Source organism: Lissotriton helveticus, chromosome 2_1 (genome assembly GCF_964261635.1).
Source record: "Lissotriton helveticus chromosome 2_1, aLisHel1.1, whole genome shotgun sequence".
Lineage (NCBI taxonomy): Eukaryota > Metazoa > Chordata > Amphibia > Caudata > Salamandridae > Lissotriton > Lissotriton helveticus.
In genome coordinates this window covers 965,142,782-965,165,387 of record NC_136059.1, presented here as the reverse complement: position 1 = coordinate 965,165,387, position 22,606 = coordinate 965,142,782, and the positions used below count along the sequence as shown (strand labels likewise).

The 22,606-nt window shown below is 50.1% G+C and overlaps 1 protein-coding gene across 1 annotated transcript in view; it reads right to left on the bottom strand.

Annotated features, from left to right (window-relative positions):
* GLIS3 (GLIS family zinc finger 3) overlaps positions 1-22,606 on the bottom strand; it is a 1,035,169-nt gene that overhangs the window by 604,713 nt on the left and 407,850 nt on the right. The window lies entirely within an intron of this gene.

Sequence of the window (22,606 nt, the reverse complement as noted above, 5' to 3'; positions counted from 1 at the left end):
CTACCAAAGTGCAAGGCTATTGTGCAACTGCTGAAAGAAGCTGGTGGATACCACATCAACTTCCTTCAGCATTCTCTGAAAGGCAATGGTTTGTAATATGTGACGCTAATACATCATGCCCCTTGATCCCCGCCAGGGGCGTTGGCTATTGTCACACTTTTGTCCAGCTCAATCGCCCTCCTCTCGCACCTACGGTTTGCCCTGCACGGAATCCTGAGAGGAAAACTGTAAGTTTTCGGTTGATTCTGTGACACAGAGACGGGTGCACCATAGCGTGTGCATACTCCTCGTGTCACTTCTGGTCCTGAAGAAAGCCTCGCTAATTTGCACACAGAGGCTGAAACATGTAGACCGCGATTCCGTTCACTCAATACACTTTGTGGATGTCACGGGCCAATTAAACCTTACAGGACATCCTTTTTTGCTTTTAATCTTGCCTCATTACTTCATCATAAAGGTTTAGGGATTAATAAAGGCAATTTAAATTCACCCCTTATTTCACTACTACTCACTTTACACCACAAAACCCTCTCCGCTGTAATCAGGCGTTGTAGCACACCCGATAGGCATTCGGCCGTTCAGGTGGGGACCCTATGATGAAGCATGTGACCAACTAGGTTGGTGAGTGAGTTTTTTTTTAAAAAGAATATCTTTTTACTTTTCTCGCTCTCATTCGGAAAATTAGCTTTTGTCTTTGTTTGAAATACTCTTTCTTTTGTTATTACTATTGTCTATTAAAGGGAACCAGGAGTAGTTCCACTCTTCCTTTTCTCTCTTTGTGTTTAATAACTTCCTCTCAATAGGTCAGTTACTATTTTTGCATCTATGTGTTGGTATTTAGGTATTGGCGTTTCCATTAAATGTATCAACATCCCTGCACTTCTCTTACAGCCCCATGAAGGCCCTGGGTCTCTTCTGAGTGGCTGAGGGAGGGAGGGAAGGAGGGTGGAGTGAAACTGCCAAGTTTCCTGCCTTGCAGACATTTCAGTTATCCTTTCTCGGCATGACAACCCCTCACATTCAGTTTCTGCTTTTTATATCCCTATGTGGATTTAATTGCATGCAGGCCGCTCTTCTAAAGACATGTTTTGATTACCCTGGCGCATGCTGATAGAGAAATGATCAGCCAGGAGCTGGCCTACAGAAGCGAGTCGCTCCCGCATGAAGCCGCAGAGAGACACAGGTCTGCTGAAAGACAGGCCGACGGCTACTGGATTCATCAAAATCCGAGGCCTGACTTGTCAGAGCGATTCTCACTTTACAGGTTTCCCTTTGTGGAAACGTGGCCGAGTGTGACCAGCGTGCTCCTGTCGCCTTCAGCACTGTCACCCCACTTGCTGCACAAGGACGCCCAGCTCTGAGGGTGCGATTGACAGGAGACGTCCCTCATCTGCAGGCTGCTTGTTTTGCAAGGGTGCAGAATGCTGACTTTTGGGAATTCTCGAAGGTTTGTAAGAGCAGGAATGGAAGGACGCAACAGTTGGAGGGTTTCAAGTGTAAACGTTGGTACATTTCTATTTACTCACGCAGAGAAGGTTTTCCGCATGCACGTACTTTACAAATGTGCATGGGAAATACTTTACTAGGCGCAGGGCACAATTTCTTTAAAAAAAAAAAGTGGGGGGCGCTGACGTCACGACAGGAAGTGACGTCACAAAAGGTGGCTTGCACCATCAGACTTATTGCCTCCCCTCGCTCACTCCTTAGATGCGATTGCATCAGAGAAGCCAGCGCGTGAGCAGCGTTCTGAATGGGATCCGATCTCGCCCCAGAGAGGCCAAAGAGTGAATGTGTGGCTCCATTTCCTCTAGTTATCGAGCTCCTGGTAAAATAAGTGGGGGGGACACCGTCCACCCACGTGGTACCCCGACTCGAGCCCTGACTAGGCGTGTAATTATGCCACAACAGAACGTGATTGTGGTGCTAGATGTTCAATGATTTATATAAAATTAAGTGATTTAAATAAAAAACTAAGCAAGTGAAGCTTTTCAAGGCTCTGAAGCTCGCCAGTGACGATGCTCTCTAACATCATGTAACAGCACTGTCAGGGCGGAACTAAAATAAAAGTGCCCCCGTTAGTGAATGAGCTAGCTTAAAAAGTGCGCCCTGTTTGCAAATTGTGGACGTTTTGAACTTGTAAAGACAAGTTGTATGACTGGTTTGCAAAGTACGGACGACTTCAGTGATTTGAGCTTGCTGCAGGCAAAGTTTGTTTTAATATCAGAGAAATTAACAGCAAAACCCGCCCAGCAGACCATAAAACAGGCCCACAAACAGCCAAGAACCCGTCCCACACACTGACCTGTCAGGTCAGCCCAACCCTGAGCACAGGGATTTTCAGCAGCTTCTTTGAGGGTTTCTTTATTTTACAGTACATAACAACTGCTCTTCTACCCCCTGGCAATGCTGCTTAAGACCACAAGTGGCATGGAAATATCTACTTGCATTTGTAGATTTCTGCACTCTAGTAGTCCTAATTTTACTAGATTTTCCCACAGCCTGTAATGCCATTGATCATACAGTTCTCATAGGCTGAATGCAGATGTGGCTAAGGGTATCTGACCCTGCCCAGCACTCCGCTGTCTTTTTCGCTGTTTGCTATATTCAAATACCACATACATATTAATGTTGACTCCTAAATACCTCTGTTCTTCCTTAGAAAATCAAGGCAAACACATCAGAGTTGGTGACATGCTGTCCTCGTAAAAAAGTGTATGTGTGAGGTACCCTAGGGATATTTGCTATCACTATTCCAGTTTACTATGTACATGTGAACAGTTGCAGGGGCATTAGTAATACACATTTTATTCCAAATGTATGCTGGCAATGCACAAATGACTTCTACCGAGACAGGAATAGGCAAATTGTGAAAACATAAGAGGGCCTGATTCACAAAGGTAAACTTACACATTTGTGTAAGTTTATGCTTTTACAGTATTCACAAAACTGCATTTTCATAGTAAGTTTACTACAGCGTGACTGCCGTCAGGGCGTAAAACTCAGCACATAAAAGATGTATCTAAGCCCCGTTTGAATCTTGGTGAAGGAGAATTAACTCTGCTTGAACAGTTCCAGTTCGGAGATGCTGATGGTGAGGGAAATGGTTAGCAAAGTAATGCAATTTGGGTTCATCCAAGGCATGGAAGAAGGAAAGTAAAAACCCTGGGTCATATTCAACGCAAGCTTCATTTTAAATCTAGAGATTAATGCTGAAGTCAACTCATTTTCACTTCTGCAATGGTGTTTATATAGTGCAAAAATAATCCGGAGGGATAGCACAGCTCTTTCTTTCACCTGAGGCTTATGATTGAGGATTTCAGTCTAGCAGGGGGTTGTGCCAGAAGGGTTTTCTTCTTGCCTTTTCTTTTCTTGGGGAAATTGGTCTCCCTCCTGGTGAACTGCACGCAGTGTGAGTATTATTATTGAGTGAGAGTTTTCCAGATAGAGGTGCATGGCTTTCATTATGTCCTATCTCAATTTTATTGGAGCTGGAAGTGTGAGTTAGACGATGTTCTGAACAGTGAGGCAAAATAGTCATACTTTCTCTGACTTTTGCTTGGGGTTGACAGCATGGACATACCCTCAGGGGCTGAACGAAGACTCCAGGATGACTTCAAAGTGCTGTCACTGTTTAAGTGTGAAAGGGGGCACACTTGCATTTTGTGAACTCAAGGCATGGGCCAATAGAAACGGGGTGATCCAGTGTAGAAGGCTCAGCTGATACCAATCTCGTAGGTTTCTTATTGGCACTTTCTTTGATCAAGATGCAGGAATTGACTTAGTAGGCAATGGAACTTTACGTTTTATAGTGGACTACTGAGATGTACCCGCAGTCACGTGGGGTGGTGTAATCCAGTTGCTTTTGACACCATGAGTAATAAATGTCTGTCAAAGGTACACAGGTGATGTTCTCGTTTGATTATTAGGACCAAGGGATTCCACATAGAGACTCTAGATCACTGCAAGAAGAATGAAACCAGGAGAGGTAGAGGTGGTGATCTGAAGAAGCCCATCTGCTGGAGATGAAATAGCTTAGAACTATTTAAATGATGTCCATGTTGGTATAGAGGCTATTGAAAAGAACGTGGTGATTAACAGTGCTAAAGGCCAAGAAGGGTCAGGAGATAAGGATCACAATTATGAGTGGTTCTCAAGGCATCATCAATGACTTGGATAGTTGCAGTCTCTCTGCTACAATGGGCTTGAAGGAGAATAGTTGTCAATGTGTGTTTGTGCTGCAGTGGCACTGTTCTTTGTATGCTTATATGATGAGGGCATAGTGGGTGATTGGCTGTCACTTGAGGGTGTCCTCCAGGTCAAAACCAAAGCAAGGCCTGGGTGGTCTTCAGGGAGAACGGAATGGTGCAGGTGAAGAGTGAAATGTTGCCTAGGTATAGCTTCTGATCACATTATCAAATAAAATAGTGCTCAGGAGGTTACTGATGACCACAAAGCTCTAAATAGGAGGCGTTCAAGTTATGTTGTAGTCTGATAGTGTGTAGACAGGTCTTAGGGTACTGGTCATGTGGTATGTATATGTCAATGCTGTTGATGGTATTTATTCTTAATGAGAAACATAACTTTAATGTCTATGGAATGGCCTTAATGTAACAGTCAAGTCTGTTCTGTAGATAGTTACCTGCAGGCACTTACAGCAGTTTTCTGAGGTGCAAGAACTTTAGGGAACTGAGTGGAGAGCAAGGGATTACTTCAGTTGTTTTGTTTTGTGCTTGCTAAGAATGGGGTCTTCTGTGTACCAGAGTACGTTTGAGTTCTGTTTTACCTTCCTGCTATGGATCAGTGCATGAATGTTGAGATGGGATACAAGTGTGGTGACATCAAGAAAAGTATTGATGCTTGCTACTGTGATGGATTAGAGTGGAAAGGCCCTGTTGAAGGGAGTTGATGAATACGTTTTTGAAATATTTTATGGAGATTTCAGATTGCCCCTTGTACACAGGGTTAGAGGGAGATATGTGGAAGAATCTGGTATTAAGGGGAGTTTGCAGGAAGGAGAGAGTGGGGACTGCTAGGGGATGAGATGGGAAAGTTTCCAAGGGTTTATGTGTGTTTAGGTTTGTGGGAGGTGGGGTTGAGAGGAGAGAGACCTTCATGGATTTGATATTGAGGTGCCAAGGAGGTCAAAGTCACCTATGCACATCTTATCAGTTATGAAACTGGTGGTTGAGAGGTGAGACTGGATACATTATAGACATCATAGATAGCACAGACATAGGACAGCAGTTAATTTGAAATGTAATGATGAGTAGGTATGAGTGGAAACAGTGGGGTCGATCAGGATGGCGGACGGAAGAGCCACCGCGGCCCTGGAGTAGGCGGAAAAAGCCTTTTCCGTGTCCGCCTGCCGCGGATACTCCGTCCGCCATATCAGGATAGGAAAACGTGTCAAATTTCCGTCCGCGACGGAAAAACACGCTCCGCCGGCCAACTACACACGACCACGCGGCGGACGGAACACATCCAAACGCTCCGCCGTACGCACTGACGTCGAAGACCGTCCCCCAAATCAAGATGGCGGAAAACACACATAAAACCGCTGCGGAAAAACAACCTGTCTTAACACGGCGGAATCCCCACAGCGAACATAGGTGACACAGCCGAGATACCCACCGCAAGCTGACCACCACCATGGACCCGGCGCTACACGCTTTCCCGATGCTCTTCGCGATCCACCACGTCCTAGTCATGGCCTACTATGGACGACGACGCAGGTAAGGTACAAACCATTGGCTGTCTGGAGGGGAATACCAGCAAGGGACGTGACGTAGGGAGGGGGAGTGTCATGTTACCGAAACCACTGATGAGAAGCATATACGAATACACATTAGCAGGACGCAAGCAGGAATGACAACGACAGACCACGAGACTTGATAGACTACCTTTATTGTCAAATAATAGGGGTCAAATCACAGTGTATGCGTGAACATGGGCAAAGTGGGCACCAGAGCAGGTACAACATAGCAGGTAACGAGAGGGCAGCATGCAGTATCAGAGCATCAACAGGGCATTGTGCATTACAGAGCAGGTACATCATAGGCAGGTAACGAGAGGGCAGTATGCAGTATCAGAGCATCAACAGGGCATTGTGCATTACAGAGCAGGTACATCAGAGGCAGGTAACGAGAGGCCAGTATGCAGTATCAGAGCATCAACAGGGCATTGTAGAGTACAGAGCAGGTACATCAGAGGCAGGTAACGAGAGGCCAGTATGCAGTATCAGAGCATCAACAGGGCATTGTAGAGTACAGAGCAGGTACATCAGAGGCAGGTAACGAGAGGCCAGTATGCAGTATCAGAGCATCAACAGGGCATTGTGCATTACAGAGCAGGTACATCAGAGGCAGGTAACGAGAGGCCAGTATCAGAGCATCAACAGGGCATTGTGCATTACAGAGCAGGTACATCAGAGGCAGGTAACGAGAGGCCAGTATGCAGTATCAGAGCATCAACAGGGCATTGTGCATTACAGAGCAGGTACATCAGAGGCAGGTAACGAGAGGCCAGTATGCAGTATCAGAGCATCAACAGGGCATTGTGCATTACAGAGCAGGTACATCAGAGGCAGGTAACGAGAGGCCAGTATCAGAGCATCAACAGGGCATTGTGCATTACAGAGCAGGTACATCAGAGGCAGGTAACGAGAGGCCAGTATGCAGTATCAGAGCATCAACAGGGCATTGTGCATTACAGAGCAGGTACATCAGAGGCAGGTAACGAGAGGCCAGTATGCAGTATCAGAGCATCAACAGGGCATTGTAGAGTACAGAGCAGGTACATCAGAGGCAGCACGTGAGAGGGGCCAAGTGCATCAACAGTCCATTGCACAGAACAGCTCCATCAGAGGCAGCACGTGAGAGGGGCCAAGTGCATCAACAGTCCATTGCACAGAACAGCTCCATCAGAGGCAGCACGTGAGAGGGGCCAAGTGCATCAACAGTCCATTGCACAGAACAGCTCCATCAGAGGCAGCACGTGAGAGGGGCCAAGTGCATCAACAGTCCATTGCACAGAACAGTCACATCACTGGCAGCACATGAGAGGGCAGAATGCAGTATCAGAACAGCAACAGGGCAGTGTGGCCAACAGAGCAGGTACATCAGAGGCAGGTAACGAGAGGGCAGCATGCAGTATCAGAGCATCAACAGGGCATTGTGCATTACAGAGCAGGTACATCAGAGGCAGCACAACTACGTGTCCCTACCAACCCGTCACAGGGACCACAAGAGTGCCACGCAGTTCTCAATGGACACACCATGTGAATTAACATTTGAGTGAAGTGTACAGCACGTCACATCACAGAATCAGGGGGGACTGCGTGAACTACCTGCCTCGGACACACTGGCAGCACCAGCAACAGGAGTGTGAGACACAGCCACAGCCCGAGTGACACACACATGGGCCACGGACCCAGACACACTGGCAGCACCAGCAACAGGAGTGTGAGACACAGCCACAGCCCGAGTGACACACACATGGGCCACGGACCCAGACACACTGGCAGCACCAGCAACAGGAGTGTGAGACACAGCCACAGCCCGAGTGACACACACATGGGCCACGGACCCAGACACACTGGCAGCACCAGCAACAGGAGTGTGAGACACAGCCACAGATGTAGTCACTGACACGTGAGCCACTGACCCAGACAGACTGCCAGCACCAGAAACAGGAGTGTGCAACACAGCCACAGATCTTCTAACTGACACGTGAGCCATAGACCCAGATACACTGCCAGGACCTGCAACAGGAGAGGGCACAACTGACACTGTGCCACCATCTGATACATGAGAGTCAACTGCACCGGCGCCACTGGGACAACTGAAATGATGAGCCACAGGGCTGTATGGGCCAGGAGGCAGGGTGGGCCTGGGAGCTGGGGATAGCTCACCTAGAGCCAAATCGGGGTTTGCAGGTGTCAATGGTGTGTGTCTGCGTTTCTTAGGGAGGTGTGAGTGCACCCTGGACAGGACAGGACTGCCAAGTGGTGGGGACTCCAAAGAATCACCACCCAGTATAGGTGGAGCAACTGCTGCCGGGGATCTGGTTTCGGGGGACGTGCTGGAGCCTGCTTGTCGTTTGCTCTGTGCCTGCCGCCTGGACTCGGAATGATGTGTAATGGGGGATGCAACAACAGGGGACACCCTCCTCTGCTTCTGACTGGCCTGGATGGGAGTGGAGGTATGGGGGGACTCCGCCGCGGAGACATCAGTTTGGCGTTTAGTAGAAAACATCAGCCTCAGTGCAGCCAGGGGTGAAGTATGCCTGTCCTTGATTGCGCCATTGTCCATGCTAGATGCCTTGTCCGTAGGATGTGCCTTATCCTTAGGTGGAGTGTTGTCTCTGGATGTAGCCTGTGCCCTGCTCGCCGCCCTGTTCCTGCCAGCAGACTTGTCGTCTGTGGTGCACCTGCCTCCAGCAGACACCTGCTCCCTGTGTGTGTCGCTGCCCTTGGGAGTGTTCCTATCCACTGCTGTGGGCCTGCTCTTGGGAGTCTCCCTGCTCTTAGTAGGTGCCTTAGTCTTCTCACTGTCCTTGGGAGTGTTCCTATCCACTGCTGTGGGCCTGCTCTTGGGGGTCTCCCTGCTCTCAGTAGGTGCCTTAGTCTTCTCACTGTCCTTGGGAGTGTTCCTATCCACTGCTGTGGGCCTGCTCTTGGGGGTCTCCCTGCTCTCAGTAGGTGCCTTAGTCTTCTCACTGTCCTTGGGAGTGTTCCTATCCACTGATGTGGGCCTGCTCTTGGGAGTCTCCCTGCTCTTAGTAGGTGCCTTAGTCTTCTCACTGTCCTTGGGAGTGTTCCTATCCACTGATGTGGGCCTGCTCTTGGGGGTCTCCCTGCTCTCAGTAGGTGCCTTAGTCTTCTCACTGTCCTTGGGAGTGTTCCTATCCACTGATGTGGGCCTGCTCTTGGGAGTCTCCCTGCTCTTAGTAGGTGCCTTAGTCTTCTCACTGTCCTTGGGAGTGTTCCTATCCACTGCTGTGGGCCTGCTCTTGGGAGTCTCCCTGCTCTCAGTAGGTGCCTTTGTCTTCTGACTGGCCTTGTCCAAGGAACAGTCCATGGACATGTGAGTATCCCTTGCCTTCGGAGTACCTTTCGTGTTGAATGCCTGTGTAGCTCCGGAAGGCATGTCCCCCAACAACACTTGTGGATCCTGTGTGTGTACTCCAGTGCATCTGACGTCGTCTACGTGAACAGATTTAGCTGATCTAGGGGATGGGGTCTGTGCCCTGCGTGCCCTGACGTGCTGTCTGACGCTGCTTCTAGTGCAATAACCTGTATTTGAGTCCTGCTCTGAATAATCACTACCCCCTGAGACATCCAGCGGTGTAGATGGGGAAACAGAAGTAGCACCCTGTTCATTCGACTGTACTATTGCAGACGACACACTGCTTGCCAATGACTGCACTGTCCTGTGTAGACCTGCAAGATCGCCATGCATCCCTTCCATGAATGCCACCACCTGCCCCAACTTCCTATCATGATCCTGGAAAGCATTTGTCATATTGGTCTGACCCACACACAGCTGTCGCAGCAGATCAACGGCCTCAGCACACAGTGCATTTTGGCTCACCGTGGCAGGGGCAGCGGTGCCTGCACCGAACGCCACTCTGCTCCCCCTACTCCTTCGGCCACGAACAATACATGGTGCAGTTGGCGGAAGTGTGGGCCCTGTGTGCTGTCTTCCGACAGAAGGTGATGAGTGCCCACTCCCAGTCTGTGACAACAGTGCAGGCTCACCAAGAGTGTCCGACGAGGAGGACGATGGTGTCTCCACATGCGAGTCCTCAGGGACGGTCCTGTCCCCCTCTCCGGCGCTGGCCTCCTCCGTGTCAGTCTGCGTGTGTGCGAAGTCTGAGCCGGACTCATTTCCTCGGCTACTCTCCACCGTCTGTGGCTGAGTGTCCTCTGTCAAAGCTGAAATGCACAGAAAAGATGTGTGAGTCATGGGCACACTCACGTACAGAAGGAACAGGATAGCCAAATCACATAGCAGACAAAGGTTCATGAGCCCTCAGCCTGCACATGGCCCACCCCTACCAGTCATCCTCACATTTTCTGCCATGGGGACATGGACCACTAGGGGATGTGCTTTAACACTCAACTACTAAGCAAGTGGCGTGTCAACATGGCGGACCTGGATGTCAAATGAGTACCACCCAATGGGACCAAAATGCCATCACAGGCATACATACGCAACACGGAACTCAATGGTGTGTCTGTGCACCAATACATGCATAGCACTCACAAGTTTCCTACACAGACAGTATGCTCACCGCTAGTTTGCTGTTGATCGGCACTCAGACGTTCGGCCAGTTCAGGATGCGTCACTGCAATGATACGGTGCATGAGAGGGGTCATGGAGCGTCGGGCCAGACGGGGCGTCCTTGGAATCAGGCCCAGTGTTACTTCCGCTACATTCTTGCTCAGCCTGGAAATGTCGTCCCAGCGTTTGTGGCAGTGTGTATGTCGTCTGTTGCACACCCCCAATGCCCGTACTTCCCGTGCTATGGTCCTCCACAGGTCCTTGCGAAGGTGCAGCTTGACCTACCATGATGGGAGACAAAAGGGTTTAAGTCAGTGGACAGGTGGCCTGTCACACACATAGGGGCAAGACGTTACTGTCAGCAGCCATGCACAATCAGGAACATATGTCTAGCCCACACTACACAGCTAAGATATAAATAGGCCTGATCATTTGGCCCCCTCATGCACACCAACATGTCCCACACTGCACTTACCACCCGTCCCGGTGCGCCGTAGAGGCGTCCATAGTTGCGGAGTACACCGTCCACGAGGACATCAAGCTCCGCGGCGGTGAAGGGTCGAGACCGGATCTCTTTGCCTCTCGACATGGCAAGATCACGGAGTATGGCACTAGAGCAGCAGTCGGTGGTCAGCTCAGCAGCAGCAGCAGGTCGAGGTGATGGTCACAGGCAGCAGTCGGTGGTCAGCTCAGCAGCAGCAGCAGGTCGAGGTGATGGTCACAGGCAGCAGTCGGTGGTCAGCTCAGCAGCAGCAGCAGGTCGAGGTGATGGTCACAGGCAGCACTGGTCCCCAGGGTAGGAAGTTTCATGTTGGCCAAGACACATATATAGGGCCCTCAGCACGTGTCAGTGGCATACGTCGCCAGCAATTGGTCAGCCCTGGGAGCGTGATCGTGAAATGGGCCAATGACTGGCCCTGTTGTTGCGGTGCACAGCTTCCGCTACTTGCGATTGGCCGTATGCGGCCAGCGTCCCTCTTCCCATTGGCTGCATGTGCAGGGACCGTGACGGGCACACATCGGCAACCGCACGTGCAAGCTTCAGGCACGGATGCTTCAGTTGCAACAATGTACTATCACTGGCGCCTCCATGGCGGGGCACGTACACAGCGGGGGAGGTGCAGGCCTATACACCCTGCAGATGTACTCAATGGACATGCCAGTTCATGACCCCCCTTACAGTCACCTTGCATCATCCACCGTACACCGGCCGGAGCGGCCGGCCCATGAACATCCGCCGTGCCCGGCCATGAACACAACCGCCATGGCCGGGACCGGCGGTTGTTCATGGCCGGGCACGGCCATGGCGGTTGTGTTCATGGCCGGGCACGGCGGTTGTTCATGGCCGGGCACGGCCATGGCGGTTGTGTTCATGGCCGGGCACGGCGGTTGTTCATGGCCGGGCACGGCCATGGCGGTTGTGTTCATGGCCGGGCACGGCGGTTGTTCATGGCCGGGCACGGCCATGGCGGTTGTGTTCATGGCCGGGCACGGCGGTTGTTCATGGGCCGGCCGCTCCGGCCGGTGTACGGTGGATGATGCAAGGTGACTGTAAGGGGGGTCATGAACTGGCATGTCCATTGAGTACATCTGCAGGGTGTATAGGCCTGCACCTCCCCCGCTGTGTACGTGCCCCGCCATGGAGGCGCCAGTGATAGTACATTGTTGCAACTGAAGCATCCGTGCCTGAAGCTTGCACGTGCGGTTGCCGATGTGTGCCCGTCACGGTCCCTGCACATGCAGCCAATGGGAAGAGGGACGCAGGCCGCATTCGGCCTTTGGGAAGTAGCGGAAGTTGAGCACCGCCATGGCGGCGCCAAATATGTGATCTTGTCAGACGCTGCACCGTGATGTGTTGTGTGCAGTTGCGTCATGAGGGATGTGAGCGTGATTGTGAAAGGTCATATGTCATACAATATAGCATGTGTGTCCATACAATGGACATCGGTCGGCACACAATGGCCAACAGATGTGCATTCGTACGTGTTGACGTCGGGTTTGACCCTACAGACGTTGTTACATCTTCACAACTACACAGTACATCACGGCTGTGTGGCCAATTCATGCATCTGTTGTCGGTTTATTGTTGTGTCGAGGTGACTACAGTGGTGGTGGTACACATGCATTCCGTGTATGTGATTTATACGTTCTGTCACCATGCATGTCATTACCGTATGCACATCATCATTGGTGGTGGCATTTGTGCTTGATGACATGGCGTGTGTAAACTTATCGTTTGTGTGCATGCAGTTGCATGAGTGTCTGTGATGTGTCTACGATACATTAGGGTGACGACTGGAGTTATGTCAGTAAGGTACACATGTGATGGAGTTGTACACGTATGCGTCGTTTGTACGTTGACCTAAGTTACATCTCTCTCCCACACAGGAGGGCTCCAAATGTGCATCGCCCATACACTCAGCTGGAGGATATGGTAGACGAGGAGGTGATTCGGAAATTCAGGCTGGATCGACGTCGGTTGCTGGAGCTTGTGGCTCAATTGGCTCCTCATCTGCAGCCACGTAGAACGTATCCTGGCTCGTTTACACCCACTGCAAAGGTCATGGCGGTACTACATTTCTTCGCTACTGGCACATTTCAGTATACAGTTGGAGGTGCCGGGGGTATGTCACAGGCAATGTTCAGCACGGTTCTTCGGGATGTGTTAACAGCTATGATGCTGTACAAGGATGAGTACATACATTTCCCACGTCCGGAAGAGTTGCCAGCTGTCAAAGCTGGTTTCTATGCACTGGGCCACATACCTCACGTTGTGGGCTCAATTGATGGCACGCACATCGCGCTCATTCCACCACGGGCACGCGAACAAGTGTTCAGGAATCGGAAACACTTTCATTCGCTGAACGTGCAGGTGGTGTGCCTGGCGAGCAACATCATCTCCCATGTGTGTGCAAGATTTCCTGGATCCGCACATGACGCCCACATCATGCGAACCAGCAATGTCCCACGACTCATGGCAAATCTGCCACCCGGTCAAGCGTGGCTTGTTGGTGAGTGTGCAGTGGGGACTCTTGTGATCTCTGTGTTGCATGGGGTACCCACCATATCTTGTTCTGATGTTTGTCTCTGTCATCCCCCTACATAGGCGACTCGGCTTACCCAAACCGGCCCTGGCTCCTCAGTCCCCTACGTAATCCGAGGACGGCGGGTGAAATGCGGTACAATGAGGCACATGGAAGGACACGGAGAGTCATCGAACGTACCTTTGGACTGCTGAAGTCTAGGTTTCGGTGCCTCGATAAGACCGGAGGGGCACTGCCTTACTCACCAGGAAAAGTATGCAAGATCGTGATTGCCTGCTGCATGCTCCACAACCTGGCAGTACGCAATGACATTGAACTGCTGTTGGACCCTGAAGACGAAGGAGTTCCTCGGCCTCCCATCCCACCCATGTCGACTGATGAGGATAGTGGTGAGGAGGAAGGTGTGGACCAGAGGCGCCAGCTCATTGATCGCTACTTCCCTTGAATGTGAGTATCTACCTCTAGTGGCGGTTGACAATGCCTCATGTATGTTTTCTGGTGTTGTGTGGATATGGGGTTATTCAGCTGGGTGTGGTTTGTGATGGTTGCACATGTGTGTCTTCATGTCTTTGGACATAGGAGTGTCCATGATGTGTGTGCTCCCATCCCATGCTTGTGTGATGGTTGTCGTTTGTGTAATGTTGCTGTGCATTGTGTTGTGATGTGTGTGAATCTCTTTACTGACGTGTGTTTGCTGTCTCTGGTTTTCTCTAGGTCACTCCCGCAGCGCCATGATCATGTGCGACTATGATCCCTGTACCTGTTTACGTCTGTATCTGATGGCAATCATGTGAATAAACATGGAGGCAAAACATCATTGTGTGAGTAAATGCAATTTATTGACAGGTTGTGCTTTTGTGCTGGTGAATATATACAAGTAAGTGGGAGGGAGGGAGTTGGAGTTGTAGGTAATGGCAGATGAAATGTCCGTGCTGACACCACATTGGGGGGTGTCAGGCTAGTCCAGCAGACCAGTGGCAATGATTGTCTATGTGGGACAGGATGGTTTGCAGGGTGAATGTCTGGCACAGGCAGTGGCATTGTCAAGGTCGTCCCCTCTTGGAGCGTGTGCCTGGCGCTCCAACACTGCTCTCAGCAACTTCCTGCCTCGGACGCCCCCTCCGTCTCGGAGGTGGTACAGAGGCAGCTGGGAGGGCAGGTTGGTGATGGGCCACATCCGTCGCCAGGGGCTCAGGTGGTGGTGGCGGCGGTGGAGGCGGAGGCGGAGGCGACGGGGGAGGCGGAGGTGACGGTGGCGGTGGCGCTGACACACATGGTGGAGGAGGGGGGGGGTTGTTCCGGGCAACCCATTCCCTCCACATCGTTGCCTGCTGGCCCATGATCACCAACATCTGGCCAAGGATGCCAGAGATCTCGCGCAGGCTGTTGGTGTTGTCCACTGAGTCCTCGTGAACACGATCAGCGTTTGCCTGGGACCGGTCGTATGAGGCCTGGCACCTGGCAAGAGCTTGTAGGGACTGTGCCACTGGCTCGGGTAGCTGTCCCTCCTCTGACCGGCGGTGTGTGGGTCGCCTGATTGGCAGTTGTCCCGTTGCCTGTGTTTGTGGCCCACTCACCCTGCTTGTGTGTGGGGCCGTTGGACCAGCGTTGCGCGCTGGGTCATGCTGGGTGGCACCGGCAGGAGTCGTGGTGCTCGTGGTAGTGGTGGTAGTGGTGGTACTGGTGGTACTGGTGGTACTGGTGGTGGTGGGGACTGTGCAGATCACAGAGACGGGTGCCGCGGGAGTCACACATGCGACGTTGGTCGGTCCCGGGAGTCCCTGTGAGCCAGATGGCCCTGGCTGCGTGCTTGGTCCCGCTCCATCCTCCGCCCCGGAGCTGCCTGTGTCGTCGTCGGCAGAGAGTCCTGTAGGTGTGGGAGGCGAGGCTGGCGGCCGGGTACTGCTTTCCCCAGTCAGTTGACGATCACCTGAGGGACAAGATCGAGCAGGTCAGTAATGTGGACAGTACATGGTTACATTGATTTGTAGACATTTCTGTTTCCTGTCGCACACACCCCACCCTCCACCACCACCGCCACCCTCCCCGTGCACATGGGGGCCTGTTGGGAGTTGTAGTTTGGGCCTCTCACACACCCCACCCTCCACCACCGCCACCCTCCCCGTGCACATGGGGGCCTGTTGGGAGTTGTAGTTTGGGCCTCTCACACACCCCACCCTCCACCACCACCGCCACCCTCCCCGTGCACATGGGGGCCTGTTGGGAGTTGTAGTTTGGGCCTCTCACACACCCCACCCTCCACCACCACCGCCACCCTCCCCGTGCACATGGGGGCCTGTTGGGAGTTGTAGTTTGGGCCTCTCACACACCCCACCCTCCACCACCGCCACCCTCCCCGTGCACATGGGGGCCTGTTGGGAGTTGTAGTTTGGGCCTCTCACACACCCCACCCTCCACCACCGCCACCCTCCCCGTGCACATGGGGGCCTGTTGGGAGTTGTAGTTTGGGCCTCTCACACACCCCACCCTCCACCACCACCGCCACCCTCCCCGTGCACATGGGGGCCTGTTGGGAGTTGTAGTTTGGGCCTCTCACACACCCCACCCTCCACCACCACCGCCACCCTCCCCGTGCACATGGGGGCCTGTTGGGAGTTGTAGTTTGGGCCTCTCACACACCCCACCCTCCACCACCGCCACCCTCCCCGTGCACATGGGGGCCTGTTGGGAGTTGTAGTTTGGGCCTCTCACACACCCCACCCTCCACCACCGCCACCACCACCACCACCCTCCCCGTGAACATGGGGGCCTGTTGGGAGCCATGGACATGTTAGTGTGTTGGTGTCCGACGTGCATGGGTTGGGGCGTGGGGGATGTTTCTTCTCAGTTGTGTGAGCCTGACCATGTCGTGCTGATCGTGGTGCTTGGTTTGTACTCACCAGTCTCTTCTCCTTCGTCAAGGCCGTCTAGGCTCTCTGGGTGTAGTATCACCAGCACCTTCTCCTCCCAATCGGTGTAGGGTATGGGCTCCGGGGGTGTGCCACCGCCAGTAAGATTGGCTCTGGCGTGGTTTTTCGCTCGGATGCCCTTGACCCTGGTCTTAAGGTCATGCCACCGCCTCTGAATGTCGTGCTTGGTCCTCGGCACAGTCCCCGACGCATTCACACGAGTGACGATCCTGTCCCACATGTGGTTCTTTTGCGCCACGGTCGTCTGCTGGACTTGGGCCCCGAAGATGTTGGGCTCCACACGGATAATTTCATCTACCATTACCCGCAACTCTGTCTCCGTGAATTTGGGTTTTTTTTTGGGTGCCATGGTGTGTGGTGCTCAGTGTGTGAGTTGAGTGAGTTGGGAGGTGCAGGTGTGTGGTGTGTGATGTGTAGGATTTGTGTGGTGGGTGTTTGTGTGGTAGGGTGGTGGGTGGGTGTCTTCTATGTGATTTTATGTGAGTTCGCAGTGTCTCGAATGGCCCTCTTGCTGGCAGCAATGCTGTGGTGCAAGGGATTGTGGTTGTGTGGGGGTGTCTTTTTATAGTCGTGTCTCGATGGTTGTTGGCAGTCAGGTGGTAGGTGGGCGTGTTGACTTGTGTGCATTATTGGATAATTGGGACGTGTCATGGTGGCTTGTGCTGGGGGGGGGGGCCTTGTCAATGTTCGTATGTTTGCTTAGGACTTGCGGTGCACTTTCATACATTTGTTAGGCGCTAGGGATGTTGTGCGTGTTGGCCTTCCGCCCTGATGCTGTGGTTCTCGTTGCATTGTTTCCGCCGCGGACGTGGATGGCTGTGAGTTCCGTTGTACGGGCGGATTTATCCTAATTGCGGCCACGGAGTATTCTCAGGGATGGCGGTACATGTTTTATTTTCCGCGGTCATTTCCGTCCGCGGCAGTGGTTGTTCATTGGACTCCGTCCGCCGCGGACGGACTTGGTTGTGTTCCGTCCACCGCGGACGGTGTTGGTTGTGTTCCGTCCGCCGCGGTCGGAGTTTCGTGACATGAATATCCTAATCCCAACCGCGGTTTCTCCGCGGCGCTGCCGGGAGTAAAATTTCCCCCACCATGGCGGACAGTACCCATTTCCGTCCGCCATCCTAATCGGCCCCAGTGTGTTTACAGATGAGGTTCTGTGAGTGAGTCATGAGTAAAAACTGACAGAGCATTTTTGTGTATGATTGTGAGACCACCACTAATGTTTGCTAGCATTATTGGTAGATGATGGAGATCATTTTTGCCATTAGCTCATTGATGACAGGGGAGGAGTTGGAGTTGAGACACGTTTGATTCAATAAAGAAGAGGACATCAATATTGTGGAGTGGATTTAGGCTACAAATGTCAAATGCATGTCTGTGTATGGGATGAGCATTTATGAGCATGTAGGTGAGTGGGGAATGAGGTAAGTGACAGGTTTTGCATAGTTGATGTCATGCTAGATGGAACTGGGCAGGATATACTTGCATGCATGGTATGTGTAATGGACACTGGTATTAAGGCAGCGATGAACTGTGGAGTTGGGATGACAGGTGGTGCACGCAAGACACATGAGGACTTACATTGGTGTGCGACTGCAGGGGTTGTGGCCCATGGGTTGCATGTCAGCAACATTTTCTGAAAAATATTGCCTGCTATAAATATCTTCTCCTAAATATCCTTAAATAAATATTGTCCCATTGGGTGTAGAATTTCTATTCTTGACTCCAACGGGTAACATATGCAAATGATGTTTGCGAGAAGATAGCAATGTCAGATGATGTTCTGACACCAATATTCTTGTACAATACTAGCTCAATCAACTGTCCCGGCTAAAACAGGAACAAATAGGGAATTTGTCACAGACAGTCCGTCTGTGAGGCTTTGCCCCTTTTCTACAACGCCTCTTCGGGATAACCAGGGACATGTAGCTATGAGGCTGCAGGAGAGGAGCCATGACCCCAGAGGCCCAATAATGCAACCAAAGAGTCTTCAGGAATGAGGAAATTAAAAATATACTTTCCGCTGGAAAATGTAAAAATTTCCACAGAAATTAGGACAGGAAGGCAATTAACAGTGTGTGAATTCTAGAAATTATGAAAGCTTTGAGAATACCATATTATTTTGCTATTTACTAATCCAAAATTATTCATGACACCAAAAGAACAATTACAGCAGCCGACGATGTGCTATGGCAGCAGGTAATTAAATATGTAGTTGAGCAGATGTTTACTTGACCTCAGCAAAACAAACACCCATTTTTTGAGGCTTAATGAAGTAGTCACATGACTTCAGGCTAATTCAAAAAAAAACTCTGGTTATTGTCCTATTTAGATTTTGATTAAGTATCTGCCAAAATGACATTGAAAGATCACAAAGATCATGCAAATAAACAAATGGAGTAAAAATGACTACTTAACCTTTGACTTTAAAGGCACTGCTATGTCTCCCTGTGCAACAGAAAACAAAATAAAACATTTGCAGCAATATTTTCAAAGCTTACAGAGAAAAAGGGTTGGGGTGTACGTTAAGCCAAAAATACAACTACACTCTCTCATTCAGATCTAGCATCTCCAGGGTGACCGCCTCACTTGATGTCATTATGGACACAGTTTCCAGTACTAGGTTTTTATGTAACAGCTAAATGTATTCCTGGCATTGTAACTTGGTTTGCGAACTAAGTAGACTAGCACATCTGACAGCAATGATTTGCAGCTGAATGAGTCAGGACAGGAAACTCTGTCTGTGATGATGCAGAGTGAGGTGGCCACCCTAAGCACCTCTCTATCTATCCACCAAGCTAATATTTAATAAACCAAACCTCAAGACAAGTCTATCAAATTGCAAAGAATTTGTTTATGCAACTTTCAGGTTCCCCTCCTGAGGATCCTTCCTGGACTACCAGAATACAAAAAAAAGATAAGAATAGGGCCTGTTCAAAGAGACATTCTACACTCTTGCTCCAATGAAGAGTATAGATTTACCTAGATAAACCACGGGAATCTTCAGCAAGAGAGATCAAACCATGACTACACATGTGTCCTGCTCAATGGTAGAAAATGTCTATTACACTAATAACCACTGACCCAATCAAAAGGATTGCCATTGGACCAACATATTAACCAATACCTTGATGGTGCAGATCATTCCAATGGAAAATTCAAAACTAGAGGAAAATCTTCCATAGTAGGATTTACCACTTATTACATTCATTTGAAGACTTTACCAGTGAGCTCTTAATCAAGTACAGTGTTCCCTTTTCCTAAACTGTGCCTCTCTTTATTTCTCATTCCCTAGCATAAGGGATATGGTGCCAAAATATTGTAAAAATGGATTTGTGTGTTAGCGCACACCTCTACATGTAAAACCAATGTAATGAGAAGTGAAACTAACTAAACTCGTAAGCGTGCACACCAGAAAGGGGGAGCCAACCCCTCAAAGAAGCAGTGTATGCGAGTGACTCTTTACTCGATGTCTGATTGCACAGGGTAAATTAAAGTCTCACGTTGTCAATAAGCAAACATACAATGTAAATGAATTAAACAATAATTGATTTCTCTTTAAGCTGATATTTGAGCCATTATTTGGCTAATCACGATCACAGAATTCAACTATTGCAAAAAATATTTCTATATGCAATGTCACAAAAGTAAATATCACACGAACATCACCTTGTCCATGTATCAAACTCAATTACAAGCATCCAATATAATAACATTGCCCAATGCATATCGGGATCATTAAATCCCTTCTTCAGGGGCCTCTGTAAGAAAGAATGGAAAACGAATTACAATGAACCAAACTGTTATCCATGTTCAACATACAGGGATAGATCGTGTCACACCAAGGATGCACATAGACATGGAAACGGTGTAGATGAGGAAAGGAAGATCTGTGAACAAAATGACATGCACGATAAGTACCCAGATGAAAACACAGTGTCTTGATTGAGAAAATAAAAGCGAAAAACAATAGAACAGCCAGCGATCAAGAAAAACCCAGAATATTCTGCAGAATGCAGAAGAAAATGCTCAACAACAAAACAGATGGTGTACTCTAAAGTTACACGCCCGTCACCAATGCTGATAGTGGAAGAGCTCAGAACTTACAGGATGACTAGACTCATGTGACAAACAGATGTTGGGGTGTCCTGAAGTATAATCTAGAAAAAGAGAACACAATAGCGTCAATATAGACAGGTGGAATAATGTGATAGACCATCCAATGTATCTAATAAATATAGACCACTATAGGGTATAATCCCGTACATCTCTATGGGTGGACGCAAAATTATGTACTATCATGCGTGTGATCACTTGCTCTTCAGACCATATCCCTTGAAAATTACTGCCACCTCGGGGAATTGAATAAAGGATCTCTCTACATTGAAACAATGATTCAACATCAATCCACTGTACAAAGTTCCCTTTGCACACAGGAAACAATGAAACATGCCAGAAGTGGCGTCTCACATGCCTGATTGGGAAGAAAACCCACGTGCCCTGCTGAATTTATCAGTGTACTAGCAGCCCGTCCTGACTTTGTCCAGGAGCAATCAGGCTTCCCCGACCCCCGCCTGCCCCGACATTGTCCAGCATTTCTGGCCCCCGCCCGCCCGTCCCCCGCCTGCCCCGACCCCCGCCTGCCCCGACATTGTCCCCCGGAGCCTTGAAAGGGCGACATATGATAGTCACAGCAGTGCACTATAATGTAAAACCGTCTCACTGTATTGCAGCTATTACTCCAGCCTTCACCTGGAAATTACCATTTCCATGTGTTTAGAGTGGGGATAAACCGAACCAGATTTCCTGGCTTTCCTTCGGGCTGCTTGCTTTCCCCGTCCCTGCCCGCCCCGTCCCCCGCCTGCCCCGACCTCGCCTGAACCGACAATGTCACCCGGAGCCTTAAAAAGGCAACATATGATAGTCACAGCAGTGCGCTTCGGGCTGTTTGCTTTCCCCGTCCACATGAAAAGAACCACGAAAAGAGGGCACATTTAAACACGGCTTCGAGGTTGACGGATCACTTTCGCCTGTGGGGTCTCTTTGAGCGGGGTTTACCCTTGACGGAGCTTGGCGTGCCGAGATTCCAGCATGGTAACATAATGCTCGCGTGTCAACCTAATGACCCTTAAAGCTGAAACGCTGAAACGCTGGCGCTCTGCAGTTGAACTTCCTGAGCTGTTATGAGCGTGATCGTGGTAGTTTGGAGCCTTACATTATGAGCGTGATCGTGGTAGTTTGGAGCCTTACATCGCCCCGTCCCCCGCCTGCCCCGATCCCCGCTGCCTTACCTCAGCCGCCGCTCCTCAGTCCACCGCTCCTCGCCGCTCGTCACCGCTCCTCCCCCGTGCCATGTCCGCCGCTCCTGGACGCCGCTCCTCCCCGTGCTCCTGACGTCAGCACGCAGGTCGCGGCCGGTGCTACTTCGAGGGGACTACTTTTTTTATAATGTAATTTTTTTGAAATATAACGTTTTTTTTTACTTTATATAGCCTATGTCCATCTGCACACCCTGAGGATTCCAACGATGTATCGGGTGTGTGGATTGGCGCTGTGGTTCCCGAGTTTACCCGCCTCAAAGCCTCAAAGTTCTTCCTTTATAATAGTAGTATAGATGGGTGTCGGAATGCCCCTTGCACACAGGAGATTACTACAAAAAAAACACAAGCAGCACATTCATCATACACCCGATTATCCACACCAAATCCATTACCCATCATGTGTAGATCCATTTACCAATCTGAAACTTCAGAGCGTCCTTCGACTAGTAACACGTAATCGGGTCTCCAAACAAACAGAAGCCTGGAAACCCGCCATGAATTTGAACTTTCGTGAAACACTGAAAACGGACTATGCAAGCAACACAATAGCGCACCATATTTGAATGGACACTGTTCTTATTGAAAACCGCTGTAAATTGATCTGATCCAAAAGCATAGCAGGGATCCCAGAAGTATGCCCGGAATCATTTCACACATTAACAATACTATTGGGGTCAACACATGCACAAACCCGGGAAATAAACTCCCGCTCATGACAAAAATTATATTAATGACTGTCCTAGCCATCACTAGTTTGTTCAAAAACGATCACCTTTGTTATTACTAGCGTGTTAATGATGCTAGATAGACACCAACAAATTACTAAAGTGAACCTGTGTATAATATGGGAGTAGACCAGAGTGGTGAATAAACCAGGTGAATAGTAAGCCAATGTATTAAGCAAGGTGCACATTGTGAATTTGGTAGACAACACTACCAAGACGCCAAGAAAGAAAAAAGAAACAGATAGAAAAAAAGAAAAAGTACAAAGGAAAACATGAAAAATAGTGTATTCCTCATTAGTG